The 26,590-nt window shown below is 33.0% G+C and overlaps 1 long non-coding RNA gene across 5 annotated transcripts; it reads left to right on the top strand.

Annotated features, from left to right (window-relative positions):
• Positions 1 to 576: 576 nt before the first annotated feature.
• On the top strand, positions 577 to 25,202 carry LOC141446897 (uncharacterized). Of its 5 annotated transcripts, none has more exons than XR_012453990.1 (6): positions 577 to 860; positions 1,778 to 1,917; positions 10,655 to 10,787; positions 10,875 to 10,991; positions 22,864 to 22,980; positions 24,951 to 25,202. It is a non-coding gene; the product is annotated as an uncharacterized lncRNA (long non-coding RNA). The 5 variants fall into 5 exon arrangements; XR_012453988.1 differs by having other exon boundaries at positions 22,860 to 22,980; XR_012453989.1 differs by lacking the exon at positions 10,875 to 10,991 and having other exon boundaries at positions 578 to 860.
• Positions 25,203 to 26,590: the final 1,388 nt, after the last annotated feature.

Below are 26,590 nucleotides of genomic sequence, written 5' to 3'. Positions count from 1 at the left end.
GAAAAAATTTTAATTGAAGCTACATTTAAGCATTGAAGTGTGTACTTTCTCTGTTAGCCTACTCCCGGGAGAAGTTGCCCAGGGAGCACCTCAAGAAGGTAGAGATCAGATTTCGCTCCCCAAAAATTATCTACCGATTATCGGAATAACAACAATGTATAGGGATATCTTTTCTTATTAATGCAGTGTACAAACTTAAAATATTTTTTATAAAAATTAAGAAGTTTTAAGATTTGCAGTATCGATGTGTAATGGAAGAACCTTGACAATTATTATAGAAAGAGAAAATCGTGTGATAGTTCTCTCGAATTGTTTTCTCTTTCGTAATAGAAATTGAAAGAGGAATAGTGGTGATTTAGATAAAAGACACTGAATGAAACTCAAGTGAATCGAAATAAATTTGTTATCTTAATTCGGTCACATAACAGTATAAATAAATAAGAAATTATTTCAAACATTATTATAACTAATTGTCAAAAGGTTTTATAAAAATAATTTTATATTTAAAATTTTAAAATACTTTCAATTAATTATTAATAATTTTCATATTGGTAAATATTAAATATATAATTGCTACACTGTCTTTCAGCAAAAGTTTCCCTCCATTTGTACTATACATTTCTTTTGGTGTATTGTAATTGTAGGTAATAGAGAACAAAAGTGGAATACTTTGGTTCTTTATATGGTGATTTGGTTTTGTGTGGCTTTGTGTGGAATAAATATATTTAATTTCAATAAAAATGCAGTCAAGAGTTTTCAAGACTGCAGACTGTTTCAGTTGGAAAACGTAAAATATGGGTGCTCTGTTTCCCAGTTTAATCACCTAGCAATCAACATTTTCTTTTTAAGATTGTAGGAAAGTAAGTAATACATAGTTTTTCTTGATTCTTTTGATTAAAAAATATCATCAAATTGTATGATTTACCAAAATTTTCTTATAGTAAGTTCTAGAAGGCAGCAAAATTTAAAAACTAATCATGAATTTTGAAGAAATCTAGATTTATTTAATTCTATGTATGAGCTATACCTGAAAAATCAACTCTCTAAACGTTTCCAATAAAAATGAATGTTTTATTAGATAAAATACGTGCAATTTACTACTACAATAAATAGACATAGGCCCTAAATACTAATAATTCAGATAGGTCCAAACGTTCTAAAACACATACAGTTAACAATATTATACCACCTTCTTTATTTATTGATATTTTAAGAGCAACCAAAGCTTTAATAAACATTCTGAGTTATCAAGAAGATTTGTCCAATTATAATTATAATAATTGTAGTAAGCGAAAGTGGTTTTAGATGATTTTAAGTTGCTCATACTAAACTTGAAACGTTCAATTTTAACTGTATTTCACCTATTTGATTTAAAATTTACTTAATGTACAATCAAATTTAATCTTTTCTCAGAGCTAGTTTTTAGAAAAATTGTTGGCAAATTGTGAATAATGTAGAACTTTTTAGGGTACTGCAATGAATGTTGGTTGGTTGTCCTTAAACAAAATTCTGCATTAATAATAAGCCCAAGAATGCATTTACAAGTAATTTTAACGCCATCTAATGTAAATTAAACCAATAATCTGATTTATTTCTTTTAGATTTTCTTTAAATTACCAAAATTATGAAAAGTGCACGAAGTAAGCCCTCTCTTACGCACTATTTTGCTGTAATTTCTATGAAAGGATATTAAATAGAACTCTGTTTTCGTAATTAAATACTTCCTCTGTTATGATTATGAAATAAAATGATTATATTGTTGATAATCTCTTTCCAGGATTTTATTATTATATTGAGAGGATTCGTCTCTATTGGGATCGATGAAAAATGTTTTTCTTGAAACGAAAAATGCCAGTTCATGTCACTTTTTCTTGAGGAAAAAACAAATGTGATGTGAGATAACCATTTTCAAAAGAGGTAAAAATCTACTTAATATTTATGTTTAGTTAGTGTTGCCTTGATGAAGCTTGACGAAAGGCTTTCTTTAATTCTGTCAGGCCAGAAAGTTTATTCTGCCTTGAAGTATCACTATGTAAAAATTTTAATTGAAGCTTTTTTAATCTTTAAAAAGTGTACTGTCTCTGTTAGCCTACTCCCGGGAGTAGTTGCCCGGGGAGCACCTCGAGGAGGTAGAGATCAGTTTTCGCTCCCCAAAGAACGCCTTTCTACCCACACCCGCATTCTAGTTGGTCTTTTAAGCAGGCAAAGGGTTATATAGAACTCCATACAACGGAGTTTATATAAATGTATTTGAAGAAAATTGGAGGTAAAGGTAATAGGATCAATAGATCGTTTAGAGATAAAAGGAAATACAGGGAGATCTACCTGCATAGACCAGAGACTAGAATGAAGTAAACCTAGATTTCTAGGTTATGTATGAGATAGGGTAATTAGGGATATAGGGAAAGATAATGAGAAAGGCGTTCGGAAAGAAAAGGGTTTTTGGTCTGGTGGGTAACTGGCATTATAAAAAGATACAGACTTGATGAAATTCAAGTCTCCAAAACTAACAAAGAAAACGAAATTGAAGAAACAAGAAGAAGACAAGTAACAACTAAAACCCCAGCCTGAAATTAAACAAATCAACCAAGAAACAACTAATTAAAAAAACAGTAACGTGTAAAATCAGAGCTAGTGTTTTTTGTCACGAAGTGTTGTGCAGAATATGTATCCGAAAAAACCTAACACAATAATTAATTGGTCGGTATATGTGATTCACATTTAGTCTTAAAAAACCGAGTAAATACATTGTTAGTGGCCACTAAAATGTTTTAAATAATTATAATTCCAAGTATTCATTTAGGTGAGTAGTGAACATGCAATTAGTGAAATGATTTAATTTTTCCATGCATTATTATTATCATGCTATTAGTTACACCATATTAATTGGATATGAAAATAGAATATAAGTGGAATTATAATTATTATTGAAACAAAAATTATAGTAGAAAATTTGTAGAAGTGTTTCAATAATTTAAAATAAAACTCTTAAATATTTTCGACAAACTTCAAACCTATTAATGTAGACAAAATTAGAATCCTTTGAGAATGCTATCAATAATAACTAGAAAAGATCATCTACCCTTAGACGAATTTGAAATGAAACCATCTGGACACGTTTCCCAGTAACAGCGTACGCAATCAACCTATTCAACCGTTTTCTTCTTCTAATCAATGTCTTTCTTTACTTTCAACTAGATACATCAGCCATCCATTGAAATTCCTTTGAAATGGTTTCTTCTAATGAGGCAGGGGCACCCTTGCCCAAATTACAACTAGCCTTAACCTAACTTATAAACTAGATACTTTAGCCATCCATTGAAATTCCTTTGAAATGGTTTCTTCTAATGAGGCAGGGGCACCCTTGCCCAACTTATAACTAGGCTTAACCTAACTTATAAACTAGATACTTTAGCCATCCATTGAAATTCCTAAGATATGGTTTCTACTTATATAGCAGGGGCACACTTGCCCAACTTACAACTAAGCTTAACCTAACTTACAAACTAGATACTTTAGCCATCCATTGAAATTCCTTTGATATGGTTTCTTCTTATATAGCAGGGGCACACTTGCCCAACTTACAACTAAGCTTAACCTAACTTATAAACTAGTTACTTTAGCCATCCATTGAAATTCCTAAGATTTGGTTTCTTGTAATGTGGCAGGGGCATACTGCCCTACTTACAACTAAGCTTAACCTAACTTACAAACTAGATACTTTAGCCATCCATTGAAATTCCTAAGATATGGTTTCTACTTATATAGCAGGGGCACACTTCCCCAACTTACAACTAAGCTTAACCTAACTTACAAACTAGATACTTTAGCCATCCATTGAAATTCCTTTGAAATGGTTTCTTCTAATGTGGCAGGAGCACCCTTGCCCAAATTACAACTAGCCTTAACCTAACTTATAAACTAGATACTTTAGCCATCCATTGAAATTCCTAAGATATGGTTTCTACTTATATAGCAGGGGCACACTTCCCCAACTTACAACTAAGCTTAACCTAACTTACAAACTAGATACTTTAGCCATCCATTGAAATTCCTTTGAAATGGTTTCTTCTAATGTGGCAGGAGCACCCTTGCCCAAATTACAACTAGCCTTAACCTAACTTATAAACTAGATACTTTAGCCATCCATTGAAATTCCTTTGAAATGGTTTCTTCTAATGAGGCAGGGGCACCCTTGCCCAACTTATAACTAGGCTTAACCTAACTTATAAACTAGATACTTTAGCCATCCATTGAAATTCCTAAGATATGGTTTCTACTTATATAGCAGGGGCACACTTGCCCAACTTACAACTAAGCTTAACCTAACTTACAAACTAGATACTTTAGCCATCCATTGAAATTCCTTTGATATGGTTTCTTCTTATATAGCAGGGGCACACTTGCCCAACTTACAACTAAGCTTAACCTAACTTATAAACTAGTTACTTTAGCCATCCATTGAAATTCCTAAGATTTGGTTTCTTGTAATGTGGCAGGGGCATACTGCCCTACTTACAACTAAGCTTAACCTAACTTACAAACTAGATACTTTAGCCATCCATTGAAATTCCTACTATGTGGTTTCTTCTTATATGGCAGGGGCACACTTGCCCAACTTACAACTAAACTTAACCTAACTTACAAACTAGATACTTTAGCCAACCATTGAAATTCCTAAGATATGGTTTCTTGTTATATGGCAGGAGCATACCGCCCTACTTACAACTAAGCTTAACCTAACTTACAAACTAGATACTTTAGCCATCCATTGAAATTCCTTTGAAATGGTTTCTTCTAATGTGGCAGGGGCACCCTTGCCCAACTTACAACTAGGCTTAACCTAACTTATAAACTAGATACTTTAGCCATCCATTGAAATTCCTAAGATATGGTTTCTACTTATATAGCAGGGGCACATTTGCCCAACTTACAACTAAGCTTAACCTAACTTACAAACTAGATACTTTAGCCATCCATTGAAATTCCTACTATGTGGTTTCTTCTTATATGGCAGGGGCACACTTGCCCAACTTACAACAAAGCTGAACCTAACTTACAAACTAGATACTTTAGCCATCCATTGAAATTCCTTTGATATGGTTTCTTCTTATATAGCAGGGGCACACTTGCCCTATTTACAACTAAGCTTAACCTAACTTATAAACTAGTTACTTTAGCCATCCATTGAAATTCCTAAGATATGGTTTCTACTTATATAGCAGGGGCACACTTGCCCAACTTACAACTAAGCTTAACCTAACTTATAAACTAGTTACTTTAGCCATCCATTGAAATTCCTAAGATTTGGTTTCTTCTAATGTGACAGGGGCATACTGCCCTACTTACAACTAAGCTTAACCTAACTTATACTTAAGCTTAACCTAACTAGATACTTTAGCCATCCATTGAAATTCCTTTGAAATGGTTTCTTCTAATGTGGCAGGGGCACCCTTGCCCAACTTACAACTAGGCTTAACCTAACTTATAAACTAGATACTTTAGCCATCCATTGAAATTCCTTTGAAATGGTTTCTTCTAATGTGGCAGGAGCACACTTCCCCAACTTACAACTAAGCTTAACCTAACTTATAAACTAGATACTTAAGCCATCCATTGAAATTCCTAAGATATATTTTCTTCTATAGTGGCAGGGGCATACTGCCCTACTTACAACTAAGTTTAACCTAACTTATAAACTAGATACTTTGGCCATCCATTGAAATTCCTAATATGTGGTTTCTTCTTATATGGCAGGGGCACACTTGCCCAACTTATAACTAGGCTTAACCTAACTTACAAACTAGATACTTTAGCTATCCATTGAAATTCCTAAGATATATTTTCTTCTATAGTGGCAGGGGCATACTGCCCTACTTACAACTAAGTTTAACCTAACTTATAAACTAGATACTTTAGCCATCCATTGAAATTCCTTTGAAATGGTTTCTTCTAATGTGGCAGGAGCACACTTCCCCAACTTACAACTAAGCTTAACCTAACTTACAAACTAGATACTTTAGCCATCCATTGAAATTCCTAAGATATATTTTCTTCTATAGTGGCAGGGGCATACTGCCCTACTTACAACTAAGTTTAACCTAACTTATAAACTAGATACTTTGGCCATCCATTGAAATTCCTCATATGTGGTTTCTTCTTATATAGCAGGGGCACACTTGCCCAACTTACAACTAGGCTTAACCTAACTTACAAACTAGATACTTTAGCTATCCATTGAAATTCCTAAGATATATTTTCTTCTATAGTGGCAGGGGCATACTGCCCTACTTACAACTAAGTTTAACCTAACTTATAAACTAGATACTTTAGCCATCCATTGAAATTCCTTTGAAATGGTTTCTTCTAATGTGGCAGGAGCACACTTCCCCAACTTACAACTAAGCTTAACCTAACTTACAAACTAGATACTTTAGCCATCCATTGAAATTCCTAAGATATATTTTCTTCTATAGTGGCAGGGGCATACTGCCCTACTTACAACTAAGTTTAACCTAACTTATAAACTAGATACTTTGGCCATCCATTGAAATTCCTCATATGTGGTTTCTTCTTATATGGCAGGGGCACCCTTGCCCAACTTACAACTAGGCTTAACCTAACTTACAAACTAGATACTTTAGCCATCCATTGAAATTCCTTTGAAATGGTTTCTTCTAATGTGGCAGGAGCACACTTCCCCAACTTACAACTAAGCTTAACCTAACTTATAAACTAGATACTTAAGCCATCCATTGAAATTCCTAAGATATATTTTCTTCTATAGTGGCAGGGGCATACTGTCCTACTTACAACTAAGTTTAACCTAACTTATAAACTAGATACTTTGGCCATCCATTGAAATTCCTCATATGTGGTTTCTTCTTATATAGCAGGGGCACACTTGCTCAACTTACAACTAAGCTTAACCTAACTTACAAACTAGATACTTTAGCTATCCATTGAAATTCCTAAGATATGGTTTCTTCTTATATGGCAGGGGCATACTGCCCTACTTACAACTAAGCTTAATCTAACTTATAAACTAGATACTTTAGCCACCCATTGAAATTCCTAAGATATGGTTTCTTCTTATATGGCAGGAGCACACTTGCCCTACTTACAACTAAGCTTAACCTAACTTACAAACTAGATACTTTAGCCATCCATTGAAATTCCTTTGAAATGGTTTCTTCTAATGAGGCAGGGGCACCCTTGCCCAACTTACAACTAGGCTTAACCTAACTTATAAACTAGATACTTTAGCCATCCATTGAAATTCCTAATGTATGGTTTCTTCTTATATGGCAAGGGCTCACTTGCCCAACTTACAACTAAGCTTAACCTAACTTATAAACTAGATACTTTAGCCATCCATTGAAATTCCTTTGAAATAATTTCTTCTAATGTGGCAGGGGTACACTTCCCCAACTTACAACTAAGCTTAACCTAAGATATAAACTAGATACTTTAGCCATCTATTGAAATTCCTAAGATATAGTTTCTTCTATAGTGGCAGGGGCATAGTGCCCTACTTACAACTAAGCTTAACCTAACTTATAAACTAGATACTTTAGCCATCCATTGAAATTCCTTTGAAATGGTTTCTTCTAATTTGGCAAAGGCACACTTGCCCAACTTACAACTAAGCTTAACCTAACTTACAAACTAGATACTTTAGCCATCCATTGAAATTCCTGAGATATGGTTTCTTCTTATATGGCAAGGGCTCACTTGCCCAACTTACAACTAAGCTTAACCTAACTTATAAACTAGATACTTTAGCCATCCATTGAAATTCTTTTGAAATGGTTTCTTCTAATGTGGCAGGGGCACACTTCCCTAACTTACAACTAAGCTTAACCTAACTTATAAACTAGATACTTTAGCCATCCATTGAAATTCCTAAGATATATTTTCTTCTATAGTGGTAGGGGCATACTGCCCTACTTACAACTAAGCTTAACCTAACTTATAAACTAGATACTTTGGCCATCCATTGAAATTCCTAATATGTGGTTTCTTCTGATATGGCAGGGGCACACTTGCCCAACTTACAACTAAGCTTAACCTAACTTACAAACTAGATACTTTAGATATCCATTGTAATTCCTAAGATATGTTTTCTTCTTATATGGCAGGGGCATACTGCCCTACTTACAACTAAGCTTAACTTAACTTATAAACTAGATACTTTAGCCACCCATTGAAATTCCTAAGATATGGTTCCTTCTTATATGGCAGGGGCACACTTGCCCAACTTACAACTAACTTAACCTAACTTACAAACTAGATACTTTAGCCATCCATTGAAATTCTTATGATATGGTTTCTTCTTATATGGCAGGGGCACACTTGCCCAACTTACAACTAACTTAACCTAACTTACAAACTAGATACTTTAGCCACCCATTGAAATTCCTAAGATATGGTTTCTTCTTATATGGCAGGAGCACACTTGCCCTACTTACAACTAAGCTTAACCTAACTTACAAACTAGATACTTTAGCCATCCATTGAAATTCCTTTGAAATGGTTTCTTCTAATGAGGCAGGGGCACCCTTGCCCAACTTACAACTAGGCTTAACCTAACTTATAAACTAGATACTTTAGCCATCCATTGAAATTCCTAATATATGGTTTCTTCTTATATGGCAAGGGCTCACTTGCCCAACTTACAACTAAGCTTAACCTAACTTATAAACTAGATACTTTAGCCATCCATTGAAATTCCTAATATATGGTTTCTTCTTATATGGCAAGGGCTCACTTGCCCAACTTACAACTAAGCTTAACCTAACTTATAAACTAGATACTTTAGCCACCCATTGAAATTCCTAATATATGGTTTCTTCTTATATGGCAGGGGCACACTTGCCCAACTTACAACTAACTTAACCTAACTTACAAACTAGATACTTTAGCCACCCATTGAAATTCCTAAGATATGGTTTCTTCTTATATGGCAGGAGCACACTTGCCCTACTTACAACTAAGCTTAACCTAACTTACAAACTAGATACTTTAGCCATCCATTGAAATTCCTTTGAAATGGTTTCTTCTAATGTGGCAGGGGCACCCTTGCCCAACTTACAACTAGGCTTAACCTAACTTATAAACTAGATACTTTAGCCATCCATTGAAATTCTTTTGAAATGGTTTCTTCTAATGTGGCAGGGGCACACTTCCCTAACTTACAACTAAGCTTAACCTAACTTATAAACTAGATACTTTAGCCATCCATTGAAATTCCTAAGATATATTTTCTTCTATAGTGGTAGGGGCATACTGCCCTACTTACAACTAAGCTTAACCTAACTTATAAACTAGATACTTTGGCCATCCATTGAAATTCCTAATATGTGGTTTCTTCTGATATGGCAGGGGCACACTTGCCCAACTTACAACTAAGCTTAACCTAACTTACAAACTAGATACTTTAGATATCAATTGAAATTCCTAAGATATGGTTTCTTCTTATATGGCAGGGGCATACTGCCCTACTTACAACTAAGCTTAACCTAACTTATAAACTAGATACTTTAGCCACCCATTGAAATTCCTAAGATATGGTTCCTTCTTATATGGCAGGGGCACACTTGCCCAACTTACAACTAACTTAACCTAACTTACAAACTAGATACTTTAGCCATCCATTGAAATTCCTCAAATATGGTTTCTTCTTATATGGCAGGGGCACACTTGCCCAACTTACAACTAACTTAACCTAACTTACAAACTAGATACTTTAGCCATCCATTGAAATTCTTATGATATGGTTTCTTCTTATATGGCAGAGGCATACTTGCCCAACTTACAACTAAGCTTAACCTAACTTACAAACTAGATACTATAGCCATCCATTGAAATTCCGAAGATATGGTTTCCTTTTATGTAGTAGGGGCCCACTAGCCCAACTTACAACTATGCTAACTAAAGCTATTTACTATGTAACTAAGCTTACTGATGATGATGTGAATAAAAAAAAGAAGTCATTGGACTAGTATCGCACCTAGACAATAAGCTTAAATCATTCTATTCCCATACAAACTAATCACGTGTGGCTTTTCTTAATATTCCAAAGATATCGGTGTCGTCTAACTTGGAGGGTGTATTTCGTCCAACTTACAGCTAAATTAACTTACTAACTAATGACGTTTAACACACGTGATATTCCTAAGATAAGGTTTTCGTTTGACCTGAAGGGGTATTTTGTCCAAATTACAGCTAACTTAACTTACTAACTAATCACGTTAGGCACATGTTGTTATTCCTAAGATATGGGTTTCGTCTGAGTTTGTGTTCATGCGGTTTACTTAATTATTTGCAAGAGATGTGAACACCAATAGGTGAAGTCTTAAGATATAAACGCGAACTTTAAAAGCTTAATCTAATCCATTACTTGATTAACTAAACACCTATCGGATCCTGTGATATTTCGTAAAATGTGAATTTGGTTGGGCGATTCTAAGGATATTACATTCATCTGACATAAAGGGTTCATGTCTCCTGTCTTGTAGCCAAGTTACCTTAGAACTGATTTCAGTTGGCACCTATTGGGATTCCAATCATCTGCCATGATCTGTAAAATTTCCTTAACTTATATCTAAGTAAACTTAAAAACTAATGATTATTCTATTATAATTTTTGCTAGGCTGGAGTTTCATCAGACGTAGATTTACGTAATGCGGTGGTTTGGATTAGTTCCATGTTATAGCTGCATAGCAGAAATAACAGCCTACAAAGAATCTATGAACCAACGAACATCAAAGAATCATAAAAAAGAGGTATCAGGTTTACTTCCATTTACTATCTACAAAAGTAACCGCCTTTAAAGATACAATTAATTTACAATGGACCATTTTTGTCTGAAGAACAGCTATCGAGAATTCACAAAGAACACAAACCAAACAAAACGAAGCTCTGTGTACGCCTAACAATCTACTCAGATTTCGCAGATCAAGGTCAAAGTAATCACAAAAAGAAAAGAAGTAAATTAGCTTCTAAATATTTGATTACTAATACGTTTAAAATTTACATTAACGATAAAAACAAAAATATTTTTAGTTTTTATTTAACTTCCCACGTTTCGAATCTATAAAAAGGATTTCATCTATTTAGAGTTTAACCCCTATGGATTGTTAATCTACTGCAGCGAAAACAAGTCCATGAACATTAAACTCTCAACAGAAAGAAAAACTATCTCAAAACATTAAATTCAAAACGTTGAACGTATTAAATAAAAGCACATTTTTTGAAATTAAGTAGAATTAAAAATCTACATAAATGTTTAACCAAAATCATAATATACACATAAAACCGTACAAATAGACTGTTTGAGACTGAGGCACTCAATTCGGAGCAAGTCAAGCAATTTCACTAAATTAGAACTCTTATACTCGTACATGCTCTGCGCCCAGTTCTGCTTGGCACATTAATAACAGTAAATTATTTGTTCGGCGACATATGTCGTTAATAGTTGTTCTAGAGATCACATAGTATCCCTGTATACAGCGGTAGCCGATTTAGTTCCGTTTGCCACACCGTATTACTTCCCGAACTCGCTTCACGCCGAATAAACTTTTAAGCTATTTAAAATAAAATAGTAACTCGGACGATGGATATTTCATACCGAATGTTTTGACGTTCACGGATTATCTTAATACCCGGATATCCGATTTTATCGTTCCCTAGAAGACCCGCTAATACAAATATGATCAGAACGCGCACCGTTTTATTTTATATTAGCCAGGATATTTATAGTATGGTACCATACTTTTAAAATATATCGTATTAGTAGTGAACTCTAGAAAAATTAAGTGTCGCATTTAAGCTAGCAATTATTTTTTTATTAACGTGCAAAGGAGCGTAAGGTGCAGATAGTTTTAGAGGAATAAAAGAGTAAAATTGCATGTCTGGAAAATAGCTTCAAATTCGCTTATCTTTTACGCGAAGTTAGGGTAGGAGCTAGTTATATACAGGTTAGTAACATAATGTAGTAGGAGTAAGAATTTAAAACAAATCAGGTCAGTTATCTATTAAAACTGCATCTCACTACACCTGAACTTTTTCAATGGATGTAAACTGATATGATGGCCTTTAAATGTGCTTAAAACTATACCTAATTCTATAACTAAATCGTTAAAACTATACCTATTTCTATAACTAATTCTTAAAACTATACCTACTTCTATAACTAGTTCTTAAAAATATACTTACTTCTATAAATAATTCTTAAAACTATACCTACATCAATAACTAATTCTTAAAACTATACCTACTTTTATAACTAATACTTAATTCTATCGCTACTCTAAAACTAATGCTTTACTTAAACTAAACTACAACTAACAATGTAACTAAAAGTAGTGCCATCTATCAGTTTTTATTGTCACTTATGATATAGTCAGTTTCAATTCTTACTTCCTAATACATAAGAGAAAGATTCTCTAAGAAAAGTTTAATCAAGTATCAACTTGTAACTTTACGAAATTCCAACGTGTGTCAATACTGATGAGTTTCAGAAGGAATAAATGCCTAAATAATCAACAGTCTTTGCCATGAGAGAAATAATAAAATACATAAATGCTAATGATAAATGTAGAGGGTCAATACAAATAAGAACAGAGTTTACAAATCTGCTTCTGAAAATATTCAATGATGAGCAGCAGTGATTATAATTCAATCGAGATTAATAATCGATGGTATGGGACACTAGGAAAGAATTGTTTTTATAAAGTATGGATGCACATGGGTGCATCATTTTTTGGAGTATCGTCTCAACTACTAGCACTCAAAGCAAATGCGATATTATACAAACTACACTAGATCCAATCAACATTTTCTTAAAAAAAATATTTTGCAACAACGAGAGGACCAATTTCAACAAACACCAAATTGATTAGAACATATTCTTTTCTCCATTCTCCGTTAAGCCATCTACCATTACATCCGAAATATTTATAGGACTTCCATTCCATTCCTTCATCCATATCCACTTTGCTCATCTATAACGTCATCCCAGCCTCATTAAAACTAAGTTTTTTTTTTACCTGGATGAGAATGTTAAAAACATATGTCCCTTATGTAAAAATATTGTAGAGTTAGATTTCTTTTTTTATTTATCCATCTCATGTTTGACATCTAAGTTGGTACATGTGCGAATCATATAACTTCTTTTTATATTACACGGTTTTCACATCACAGCTTCTAGTTTATACTTACTTAAGAGTTAGTAAACTAACTAATTTAACTACGTTTGAAATATTTTTTGGTGTTCACATCATCTCATGAAGATTATAACTATCTTATAAAACTAACTAACTAAATTACGTTTGAAAAAATATTGGTTTCCACATCACTGCATCAGAATTATAACTATTATTTGAAACTAGGGAACTTAATTACTGAACGATGTTTGGTTTCCTCATCACAGCATTAGCGCTAGCGTTTTCTTAAAATTAGCTTATAACTAACTATCGATTAAAATATGAGTTTTTTCCACATCCCAGCTTAGATCTAGCGGTTCTTATAACTAACTTATTAATAATAAGCGTTTAAATGGTATTTGGCTTCCATATCGCAGCTTGGAATTAGCGTTTCTTTAACTAATATCTTATAACTAATTAACAACTAAACAATAATATGTCCCCAGAATAATTTAAGCTTTTTTCTAAAATTAACTTATGTCAACAAAATTTTTTTCACAAAATTCACATCACTGCATCACACTTATAGCTACAAATTTACTAAATTAATTAATTTAAAACTATGACTTCCACATCATTGACTGTCAGGGTTTGACTGGCTCACTTCTGTAGCTTCTTATTTACTTAATTCCTATTAACCATTTTTGGCTTCCATATCATAGTTGCTTTGCCCTTCGTCATACAAGTTAATGGCATACTGGAGTTTAATATTAAGAGGATCAGGGAGAAAAATAGTAAGAGATATCTTTTTTGTTCTTTTTTTTTAAATACAATGTACAAACTTAAAGTCCCTTAAAACTAACTTATAACTAAGTAGCATTTCAATTTTTTGGTTTTCACTTCAAAGCTTGGTTCCACATCTTCATTATCATTGACGTTCTTCATTATCGTTGATCTTAATAATTATCTTAACTGTACTTAAAACTAATTGTTTGGAACATGAATAGTTTAATTTGTTAGGTAAACTATAATGTTATTTTCGTGAAACGTCACTAAATAAACTACACTTAAACTAACAAAAAGCCTTCTTTAATTCTGTCAGGTCAGAATGTTTATTCTGCTATGAAGTATCGCTATGTATATATTTTTCTGTTCATCACTTTTACTTGTTTTTGTAAATAAACCATTATTGATTTAAAAAGAACCCTGATTCTTATATTAGTACAGAAATTGTATATTTAGCTGGCAATAAATTTTTCGCTAGTTAATTTAAGTTTTGAACATAAAAGGTAAAAGACAAACTTAAGTGAAAAGAAGACATCAATACAGAAAAAAGTTGAAAAAAATTTAACACGCTTGCTGTAGAAATAACTTGACAAGATCTTATTAGTTTTATTTCAAGTTCAAACTGGAGCAGTTGAGGTATATTTTTTTAAGTAATTTTTCATATATATCTCAAACTTTCGCGAAACTGCACGAGATAACACTTTCATATTAAAACAGTTCTAATTTATCATTTCGCTTATCGTTAATGAAAATCTTTGTATTTATAAAGTTTAATTAAATTTGGAAAAAATTTAAATTGAAGCTTTTTTAAATCTTTAAAAAGTGTACTGTCTCTGTTAGCCTACTCCCGGGAGTAGTTGCCCGGGGAGCACCTCGAGGAGGTAGAGATCAGTTTTCGCTCCCCAAAGAACGCCTTTCTACCCACATCCGCATTCTAGTTGGTCATTTAAGCAGGTATAGGGATACGTAGAACTCCATACAATGGAGTTTGTAAAAATGGATTGGGATAAAATTGGAGGAAAAAGGAATAGGGTAAGAATATCGTTTAGTGATTGAGGGATATACAGGGAGATCTGTCTGCATAGACCAATGACTAGAATGAGTTAAACCTAGATTTCTAGGTTATGTATAGGATGGGGCAATTAGGGAAATAGGGGGATCATTCGAAAGGCGTTCGGAAAAAAAGGGTTTTTGGACTGGTGGGAAATTGGACTTACAAAAAGATACAGACGAAGAAAACAAAGTCTGCAAAACCAACAAAAAAAAGAAATTCAAGAAACAACCAGAAGACGATTAACAACTGAAACCCCAGCCTGAAATAAAACAAATCAACCAAGAAACAAAAGATTTTAAAACAATGAGACTTGTAATGTGTAAAATCGGAGCCAGTGTTTTTTGTCACGAAGTGTTGGGCAGGATGTGTATCCGAAATAAATCTAACACAATAATTAATTAGTGGGTATATTTGATTCACATTAAGACTTAAAAAACCGAGTAAAAACATTGTTAGTGGCCACTAAAATGTTTTAAATAATTATAATTCCAAGTATTCATTTAGATGAGTAGTGAACATGCAATTAGTGAAATGATTAAATTTTTTCATGCATTATTATCATGCTATTAGTTACACCATATTAATTGAATATGAAAATGTAAAATAAGTGGAATTATAATTAAACATTGAAGCAAAAGATTATGATAGATAATTTGTAAAACTAAGTGTTTCAATTATTAATAAAAGAACTCCTAAAGATTTTCGACTGACTGCAAAGCTATTAATGTAGAAAGAATAAGACTGCTTTGAGAATGCTATCAATAATAATTAGAAAAGATCATCTACCCTTAGACGAATTTGAAATGAAACCATCTGGACAAGTTTACCAGTAACCAGCGTACGCAATCAACCTGTTCAACCGTTTTCTTCTTCTAATCAATGTCACTCTTTTACCTAAATACAACCTTTTTAGGATTAAAACGTAGATTAATTAATAAAAATAAATTGCCAGGAAATATACTCTATCTGTTCCAAGAGAAACGAAGTCCCTTAAATACACCAATAATGCTAAGTGAACAAAAACAAATACAAGTGAAATTTAAACATATACCAATACTTCAAGAGCACTTCAACAGTCTGCAAAACAAACTGGAAGAGTTCACTTAAATTAGTTTAAGTTGAAGATGAAATTACTTTTTTAGTCAGAACGTAACTAAATAATCTATTTGTCCCAAACAATTTCCTTAAAATACTACTTATCAACTACTTTGAGATCCACCACTAAGATTCCAAAAATATGGTTTTCTTTTGAGCTGAAGGATGACACTTCATTACATCAGGCATCCATTGAAATTCCTAAGATATGGTTTCTTCTCATATGGCAGGGGCACACTTGCCCAACTTACAACTAAGCTTAAGCTAACTTACAAACTAGATACTGTAGATATCCTTTGAAATGGCTAAGATATGGTTTCTTCTTATATGGCAGGAGCTCACTTGCCCAACTTACAACTAAGCTTAACCTAACTTACAAACTAGATACTTTAGCCATCCATTGAAATTCCTCATATATGGTTTCTTCTTATATAGCAGGGGCACACTGGCCCACTATACAACTAAGCTTAACCTAACTTAAAAACTAGATACTTTAGCCATCCATTGAAATTCCTCATATATTGTTTCTTCTTATATGGGAGAGGCACACTTGCCCAACTAACAACTAAGCTTAACCTAACTTAGAAACTAGATACTTTAGGCATCTATTGAAAGGCCTAAGATATGGTTTCTTCTTATATGGCAGGGGCACACTTGCCCAACTTACAACTAAGCTTAACCTAACTTACAAACTAGATACTTTGGCCAACAATTGAAATTTTTGATATGTGGTTTCTTCTTATATGGGAGGGGCACACTTGCCCAACTTACAACTAAGCTTAACCTAACTTACAAACTAAACACTTTATCCATCCATTGAAATTTTTCATATATGGTTTCTTCTTATATGGCAGGGGTACTCTTGCCCAGCTTACAACTAAGCTTAACCTAACTTACAAACTAAAGACTTTATCCATCCATTGAAATTCCTCATATATGGTTTCTTCTTATATGGCAGGGGCACACTTGCCCAGCTTACAACCAAGCTTAACCTAACTTACAAACTAGACCCTTTAGCCATCCATTGAAATTCCTACTATGTGGTTTCTTCTTATATGGCCGGGGCACACTTGCCCAACTTACAACTAAGCTTAACCTAACTTACAAACTAGACCCTTTAGCCATCCATTGAAATTCCTACTATGTGGTTTCTTCTTATATGGCCGGGGCACACTTGCCCAACTTACAACTAAGCTTAACCTAACTTACAAACTAGACCCTTTAGCCATCCATTGAAATTCCTACTATGTGGTTTCTTCTTATATGGCCGGGGCACACTTGCCCAGCTTACAACCAAGCTTAACCTAACTTACAAACTAGACCCTTTAGCCATCCATTGAAATTCCTACTATGTGGTTTCTTCTTATATGGCAGGGGCACACTTGCCCAACTTACAACTAAGCTTAACCTAAATTATAAACTAGATACTTTAGCCATCCATTGAAATTCTTCATATATGGTTTCTTCTTATATAGCAGGGGAACACTGGGGTAACTTACAACTAAGCTTAACCTAACTTACAAACTAGATAGATCAGTCATCCATTGAAATTCTTCATATATGGTTTCTTCTTATATGGCAGGGGCACACTTTCCCAACTTACAACTAAGCTAAACCTAACTTACAAAACTAGATACTTTCGCCATCCATTGAAATTCCTCAAATATGGTTTCTTCTTATATGGCAGGGGCACCACTTGCCAAACATACAACTTAGCTTAATCTAACTTACAAACTAGATAGATTAGTCATCCATTGAAATTCCTCAAATATGGTTTCTTCTTATATGGCAGGGGCACACTTGCCCAACTTACAACTAAGCTTAACCTAACTTACAAACTAGATACTTTAGCCAACCATTGAAATTCCTATGATATAGTTTCTTCTTATATGGCAGGGGCATACTTGCCTAACTAACAACTAAGCTTAACCTAACTTACAAACTAGATACTTTAGCCAACCATTGAAATTCCTATGATATAGTTTCTTCTTATATGGCAGGGGCATACTTGCCTAACTAACAACTAAGCTTAACCAAACTTACAAACTAAATACTTTAGCCATCCATTGAAATTCCTTAGGTATGGTTTCTTCTTATATTGCAGGGGCACACTGGCCCAACTTACAGCTAAGCTTAACCTAACTTACAAACTAAATACTTTAGCCATCAATTGAAATTCCTAAGATATGGTTTCTTCTTATATGGCAGGGGCACACTTGCCCAACTTACAACTAAGGTTAACCTAACTTACAAACTAGATACTTTGTCAATCAATTGAAATTTCTGATATGTGGTTTCTTCTTATATGAGAGAGGCACACTTGCCCAACTTACAACTAAGCTTAACCTAACTTACAAACTAGATACTTTAGCCATCAATTGAAATTCCTAAGATATGGTTTCTTCTTATATGGCAGGGGCACACTTGCCCAACTTACAACTAAGCTTAACCTAACTTATAAACTAGATACTTTAGCCATCCATTGAAATTCCTCATATATGGTTTCTTCTTATATAGCAGAGGCACACTGGGGTAACTTACAACTAAGCTTAACCTAACTTACAAACTAGATAGATTAGTCATCCATTGAAATTCCTCAAATATGGTTTCTTCTTATATGGCAGGGGCACCACTTGCCCAACTTACAACTAACCTAAACCTAACTTACAAACTAAACACTTTATCCATCCATTGAAATTCCTCATATATGGTTTCTTCTTATATGGCAGGGGCACACTTGCCAAACTTACAACATAGCTTAACCTAACTTATAAACTAGATAATTTGGTCATCCATTGAAATTCCTCATATATGGTTTCTTCTTATATAGCGGGGGCACACTTGCCCAGCTTAAAACTAAGCTTAACCTAACTTACAAACTAAACACTTTATCCATCCATTGAAATTCCTCATATATGGTTTCTTCTTATATGGCTGGGGCACACTTGCCAAACTTACAACTTAGCTAAATATAACTTACAAACTAGGCACTCTAGCCATCCATTGAAATTCCTCATATATGGTTTCTTCTTATATAGCAGGGGCACACTTGCCCAGCTTAAAACTAAGCTTAACCTAACTTTTAAACTAGACAATTTGGTCATCCATTGAAATTCCTCATATATGGTTTCTTCTTATATAGCAGGGGCACACTTGCCCAGCTTAAAACTAAGTTTAACCTAACTTACAAACTAACCACTTTATCCATCCATTGAAATTCCTTTGATATGGTTTCTTCTAATATGGCAGGGGCACACTTGCCCAACTTACAGCTAAGCTTAACCTAACTTACAAACTAGATACTTTAGCCATCAATAGAAATTCCTAAGACATGGTTTCTTCTTATATGGCAGGGGCACACTTGCCAGCTTAAAACTAAGCTTAACCTAACTTACAAACTAAACATTTTATCCATCCATTGAAATTCCTCATATATGGTTTCTTCTTATATGGCTGGGGCACACTTGCCAAACTTACAACTAAGCTTAACCTAACTTATAAACTAGACAATTTGGTCATCCATTGAAATTCCTCATATGTGGTTTCTTCTTATATAGCAGGGGCACACTTGCCCAGCTTAAAACTAAGCTTAACCTAACTTACAAACTAAACACTTTATCCATCCATTGAAATTCCTCATATATGGTTTCTTCTTATATGGCAGGGGCACACTTGCCCAGCTTACAACTAAGCTTAACCTAACTTACAAACTAAATACTTTAGCCATCCATTGAAATTCCTTTGATATGGTTTCTTCTAATATGGCAGGGGCACACTTGCCCAACTTACAGCTAAGCTTAACCTAACTTACAAACTAGGCACTTTAGCCATCAATTGAAATTCCTAAGACATGGTTTCTTCTTATATGGCAGGGGCACACTTGCCAAACTTACAACTAAGCTTAACCTAACTTATAAACTAGATAATTTGGTTTTCCATTGAAATTCCTCATATATGGTTTCTTCTTATATAGCTGGGGCACACTTGCCCAGCTTAAAACTAAGCTTAACCTAACTTACAAACTTAACACTTTATCCATCCATTGAAATTCCTCATATATGGTTTCTTCTTATTTGGCAGGGGCACACTTGCCCAGCTTACAACTAAGCTTAACCTAACTTACAAACTAGACCCTTTATCCATCCATTGAAATTCCTCATATATGGTTTCTTATATGGCAGGGGCACACTTGCCCAGCTTACAACTAAGCTGAACCTAACTTACAAACTAGACCCTTTAGCCATCCATTGAAATTCCTCATATATGGTTTCTTCTTATATAGCAGGGGCACACTTGCCAAACTTACAACTAAGCTTAACCTAAATTATAATCTAGATACTTCAGCCATCCATTGAAATTCTTCATATATGGTTTCTACTTATATAGCAGGGGCACACTGGGGTAGCTTATAACTAAGCTTAACCTAACTTACAAACTAGATAGATCAGTCAATTATTGAAATTCCTCATATATGGTTTCTTCTTATATGGCAGGGGCACACTTGCCCAACTTACAACTAAGCTTAACCTAAATTATAAACTAGATACTTTAGCCATCCATTGAAATTCCTCAAATATGGTTTCTTCTTATACGGCAGGGGCACCACTTGCCCAACTTACAACTAAGCTTAACCTAACTTACAAACTAGGCACTCTAGCCATCCATTGAAATTCTTCATATATGGTTTCTTCTTATATGGCAGGGGCACACTTGCCAAACTTACAACTAAGCTTAACCTAACTTACAAACTAGGCACTCTAGCCATCCATTGAAATTCTTCATATATGGTTTCTTCTTATATGGCAGGGGCACACTTGCCAAACTTACAACTAAGCTTAACCTAAATTATAAACTAGATACTTTAGCCATCCATTGAAATTCCTCAAATATGGTTTCTTCTTATATGGCAGGGGCACCACTTGCCCAACTTACAAATAAGCTTAACCTAACTTACAAACTAGGCACTCTAGCCATCCATTGAAATTCCTCATATATGGTTTCTTCTTATATGGCAGGGGCACACTTGCCAAACTTACAACTAAGCTTAACCTAACTTATAAACTAGATAATTTGGTTATCCATTGAAATTCCTCATATATGGTTTCTTCTTATATAGCTGGGGCACACTTGCCCAGCTTAAAACTAAGCTTAACCTAACTTACAAACTAAACACTTTATCCATCCATTGAAATTCCTCATATATGGTTTCTTCTTATATGGCAGGGGCACACTTGCCCAGCTTACAACTAAGCTTAACCTAAATTATAAACTAGATACTTTAGCCATCCATTGAAATTCTTCATATATGGTTTCTTCTTATATAGCAGGGGCACATTGGCCCAACTTACAACTAAGCTTAACCTAACTTACAAACTAGATAGATTAGTCATCCATTGAAATTCCTCAAATATGGTTTCTTCTTATATGGCGGGGGCACACTTGCCCAACTTACAACTAAGCTTAACATAACTTACAAGCTAGATACTTTAGCCATCAATTGAAATTCCTGTGATATAGTTTCTTCTGATGGGACTGGTGGGTAAGTGGGCTTACAAAAAGATACAGACTTGAAGAAAACAAAGTCTGCATAACCAACAATGAAAACGAAATTCAAGAATCAAGAAGAAGACGATTAACAACTGAAACCCCAGCCTGAAATAAAACAAATCAACCAAGAAACAAAAGATTTTAAAACAAAGAAACTTGTAATGTGTAAAATCGGAGCCAGTGTTTTTTGTCACGAAGTGTTGTGCAGAATGTGTATCTCAAATAAATCTACTAAAATAATTAATTAGTCTGTGTAAATTGATTCACAGTTGCTCTTAAAAAACCGAGTAAAAACATTTTTAGTGGCCACTAAAATGTTTTAAATAATTATAATTCCAAGTATTCATTTAGGTGAGTAGTGAGGATGCAATTAGTGAAATGATTTAATTTTTTCATGCATTATTATCATGCTATTAGTTACACCATAGTAATTAAATATGAAAATGTAAAATAAGTGGAATTATAATTAACATTGAAGCGAAAGATTATACTAGAAAATTTTAAAAGTTAGTGTTAATTGAAGCTACATTTGAGCTTTGAAACGTGTACTGTCTCTGTTAGCCTACTCCCGGGAGTAGTTGCCCAGGGAGCACCTCGAGGAGGTAGAGATCAGATTTCGCTCCCCAAAAATTACCTACCGATTATCGCAATAACTATAAGGTTAAGGATTATCTTTCCTTATTAATGCATTGTACAAACTTAAAATCTAGATATTGTTTTGAACAATTGAGAACGTTTTATGATTTGCTGTATCGACGTGTAATGGAAGAATTATTATAATAAAATGTCACATAAACCTTGAATAATATTTTAATTTCTCTCAGTCTAGAATATTTTATTTAAGAACATAAGAAATCTTTTTAGGGAAACGAAATGCCCTCCAATTGTTTTAAATAGAAATTGATGGATCTTTCCATAGCTTAAAATTTTTTTAATGAAGTAATTGACTAGCCCATTTATATTTATATCTTTCTTTTTATTCAATGCTGAACTCCAAAGTGAAGGTTGCCTTTCTTATTGTGCGCTTTAAAATTATTTCAAAATCCAATCAATTTTAGAATGTTTCATTTGAATCCTTAATTGATTTCATTAATTAATTTTATTTTAAACTATTTGAATTTCTATTATAAAATTTTATTTTGCAGTGTTCTTATTGAATAAAATAATAAATATTATTACTTACTTATTTTTTTCCAAAATTTACTTAACCCCTGCTTATTCTGTTCAAGGTAGGTAAAGACTGTTCGGGATGACGTACTTCACAATTCGGACTATTGATTGTTTTAGAAATGTTATTAAGAAATGTCCCAAGGTCTGAAGCTATCTCAAGAGTTAAGTTACAACAGAAAAGTAAATTAATAAATTTAAAATTAGAATAAACATAAATTTAAATTCAAAATGTAAAAATTAATAAAGTGAATTAGAAAAATAATTAAAGCAATAAGAATCATTGCTTGTCCAGGCATGCAAGATTCGTTGGTCGACCACGTGCTAAAGTGTTTAATTTTTTATTAAAAATTATATTTAAAATAATAAAAATTAATTTCATGTTAAAATGTAAAAATTAATAAAGTGAAATAGAAAAATAATTAAAGAAATACGAATCATTGCTTGTCCAGGCATGCATGATTCATTGGTCGACCACGTGCTAATTCAATTCTTTTAATTTTTTAGTAAAAAAATATCTAAAACTCCGTAAATTTAATATATTTGTATCACTTTATTAATTTTAATAAAAATTTGATTGAATTTAATTAAATAAATAATAAAATCTTACTTACGTGAACAGCATAGATGTTGACTGGTCGGGAGCCCAATGGCAACTGACTGCAAAAATCCGTTAGTCGCCATATTTGAACTTGGATTTTTTATAAAATCAAATTTAAGCATAATTCTATTTAAAATGGATTAATAACAAGTTAATTTAGATAAAAAAAGTGATTTTCCCATACTATTAATAGATTTAACGCCTTTTTTTAAATAAATAATTTGGGACTACTTTATGACGTCACACCTAAGCACATGGTTTTGCGGAAGAATACAAAAAGTAGTTCCAATTGAAAATTAATAATACTAATTTTTTTTTTAAAAAAAAAATATTAAATTATCGAGTTGAAATAAGTAGTTAAAAATTTATTTTCCATTAGAAATAGTTTTTTAAGGCAAAAATGAGCACCTCTACTCCTGACCTTCTTTGGCTAATTCTTGAAAATCTGCTCGATAGATTTTCTTTATATTTGGAATTTAAATTAAATAATAGGTAAAGTTTAATAATAAATTAGTGGTAAAACTTAAAATTTTATTTAAATACTAGTTTTCGAGTGTGACCTAGGGCTGAAGTTGTACTCCAAAAGTGGTCTTAAAATAAGTTTTCAGAGAACGGTTTTTAGTAAAATGTATGTAATACGGCTTAAATAGAAAGTACACAAAGTTTGAACAAAATCTTTGAAGCTGTTTTTAAGAAAATCCGTAAAAACTACTTAACCTATTACCACCTACCTTGTAAGTGGCGAATTTCCACGAACCTACGCGATAATTTTCTCTTTAAGGTTAATATTTTTGCAAAATCTTCATTGTCTGTAATACTACGTTAGTGGTAAGATCTTACTCTTTTGTTGAAATTGTTTCATATGTAAGCCCTAAAGTAGAAAACCTTTTCATATTGAAATTTTAGCTCGCATTTACTCATTGTAATTGAATTTTACATAATATTTAATAATAATAGTTAAGTGTAGGCGGAAACTTTTACCTGTGAGCCGTTTTATAAATAACTTAAATCAGCCTTTACTCAATCTTCCTTTTTCCCGTAAGTGCACTCAACCAATTTCTTTCTATTGGTTAATATTAATCAAAAAATAAAATTTAGGTTTGGTTTATGTGATGCGCCTGTTTTTAACCAGTTATATTATACTTAAGGGCAGTTTAGACCCTAGATGTAATGTTCAGTTCACCAAGATAGCTCAAAAACCAATCAATACTGAACTATACATTCAATATTTACTTTTCTGGTTGATCAATATAGCAATTTTAGATCAAAGTAATGTATTTTAATAATAATATACACCTAGAATCCTAAAGATTAATATATCTACAAATTATTTGAATCTGGGATGTCATTTCGTTCAAAATACTATCAATTATGTGATTTGCCATCACCTACGTGAACATACAGAAGTTTATTAAAAAATAAAGTTATTAAAAATTTTATGTTTTTTAATTTGGCTAAAAAACAGCCATCTATAGACAGGATAAGAGTATAATCAAGATGTTTATTAATATTTATTAAGCAAGTTACAATAAATTATTTTTATCATTTTCAGATACGAATGAGGCAGTTTTAACGTTACAAGAACGTTAATATTAAACGAGCTATCAAACCTAAAGAAAAAGTGTTACACTTTTACAATTATACTACAATTATACACCTCTACAATAGAGAAAATCTTCTCATGAACTAACCACTAAAATTACGAATTGAGGCATCTAATAGATGGCACTGGATTTATTTTAAAACAATTTTAATGTGACATTCATGTAGAAATATTAATAATAAAAATCTTTGTTAACTCATATTTGTGATGTTTATTTACTTACTTTAGAAATCCTTATTTTAGACTCTAAACTTTAGAGTGATTTGATATAATAAATCTTTCATTATTAATTTTACTATGTAATTACTTTCACTGTAATCACTTTTCTCCACGTAAATAAACTCGGAGAGTGTTCTGTATATTATTGTAAGAAATGTATTTTATTCATGATAAATTACATGTTTAAATATAACATTTTTTTTATAACCCTTTCCAATCAGTATTGCTTGTCTGCTTAAAAAAATCGGCAAAAATAAATAAAATTAGTTGCAAAAACTGCAGCGCTCAAAGGATTATTATAGTAGTTGCGAATGGCAAATAAAAGGTCGCAGTCTGAAACAACTAAAAGTTATAATTACAGTTTTACTATTGCTTTATGCTCTATATTTGTTACTACCGTAACGTAGACGACTTTCTAGACTTTATAGGACCTCCTTACCATTGACATTTTACCACGTTGGCGACTCTCTAGACTTAAGTATGGCCTCCTTACACTCACATATAACCATGGTGGTGACTCTCTAGGCTTATATAGGGCCTCCTTACCTAGACTTATATAACCATGTTGACGATCCCCTAGAATTATACAGGAGTACCTTACACGCATATTGAACCATATTGACGACAAACTAGACTTATGCAGGACCTTTTTACACTCACATTTATCCAAGTTGCCGACTCAAGACTTAAAAAGTACCACCTTACACTTACATTTAACCATGTTGGCGACTCTCTAGACTTAAGTATGGCCTCCTTGTACTCACATTTAACCATGTTGGCGACTCTCTAGACTTATGTAGGGCCCCCTTACACTCACATTTAGCCATGACTCTCTTGACATATGTAGGGCTTCCTTGCCCTCACATTTAACCATTTTGGCGAATCACAAGACTTACACAGGACCTTTTTATGCCTAGTGTGTCACCAAAATGGTTAAATTTGAGTGTAAGATAGTCCTAAATAAGCCTATAAGTCGTCAATATGGTTAAATGTGAGTGTAAGATAGAAATGAGTGATAAACTTCTATACTAATAGGAATCTGGTTCCCTTAGGCAATAAACAAATATTAATTAATTAACACAAGTGAATAAAGTTATTGAAAACAATTAAAAAAAATTGTACTCAGTCTTTTCGTTTAATAATAATCATTGGAAATTCACAAACATCTTACGTTGATTGTTGTTCATGTTTTCAAAACATAATCACAATGTTTTATACAAATATGTAGTCCCAGGATTTAATAAGATATTTCCTTATCATATTTATTATCTACCTTGACAAACATCGAAGCACAATGCCTGTAATCGTAGCAGTTGAAAAATTGATACCAACATGTATATTGGTTTAATTTTTTTTTAAAAAAAACTTTT

Source organism: Rhodnius prolixus, unplaced genomic scaffold, assembly GCF_049639745.1.
Source record: "Rhodnius prolixus isolate KJV_2025 unplaced genomic scaffold, Rpr scaffold_7, whole genome shotgun sequence".
Taxonomy (NCBI): Eukaryota; Metazoa; Arthropoda; class Insecta; order Hemiptera; family Reduviidae; genus Rhodnius; species Rhodnius prolixus.
This window is presented reverse-complemented; position numbering and strand designations above follow the sequence as displayed.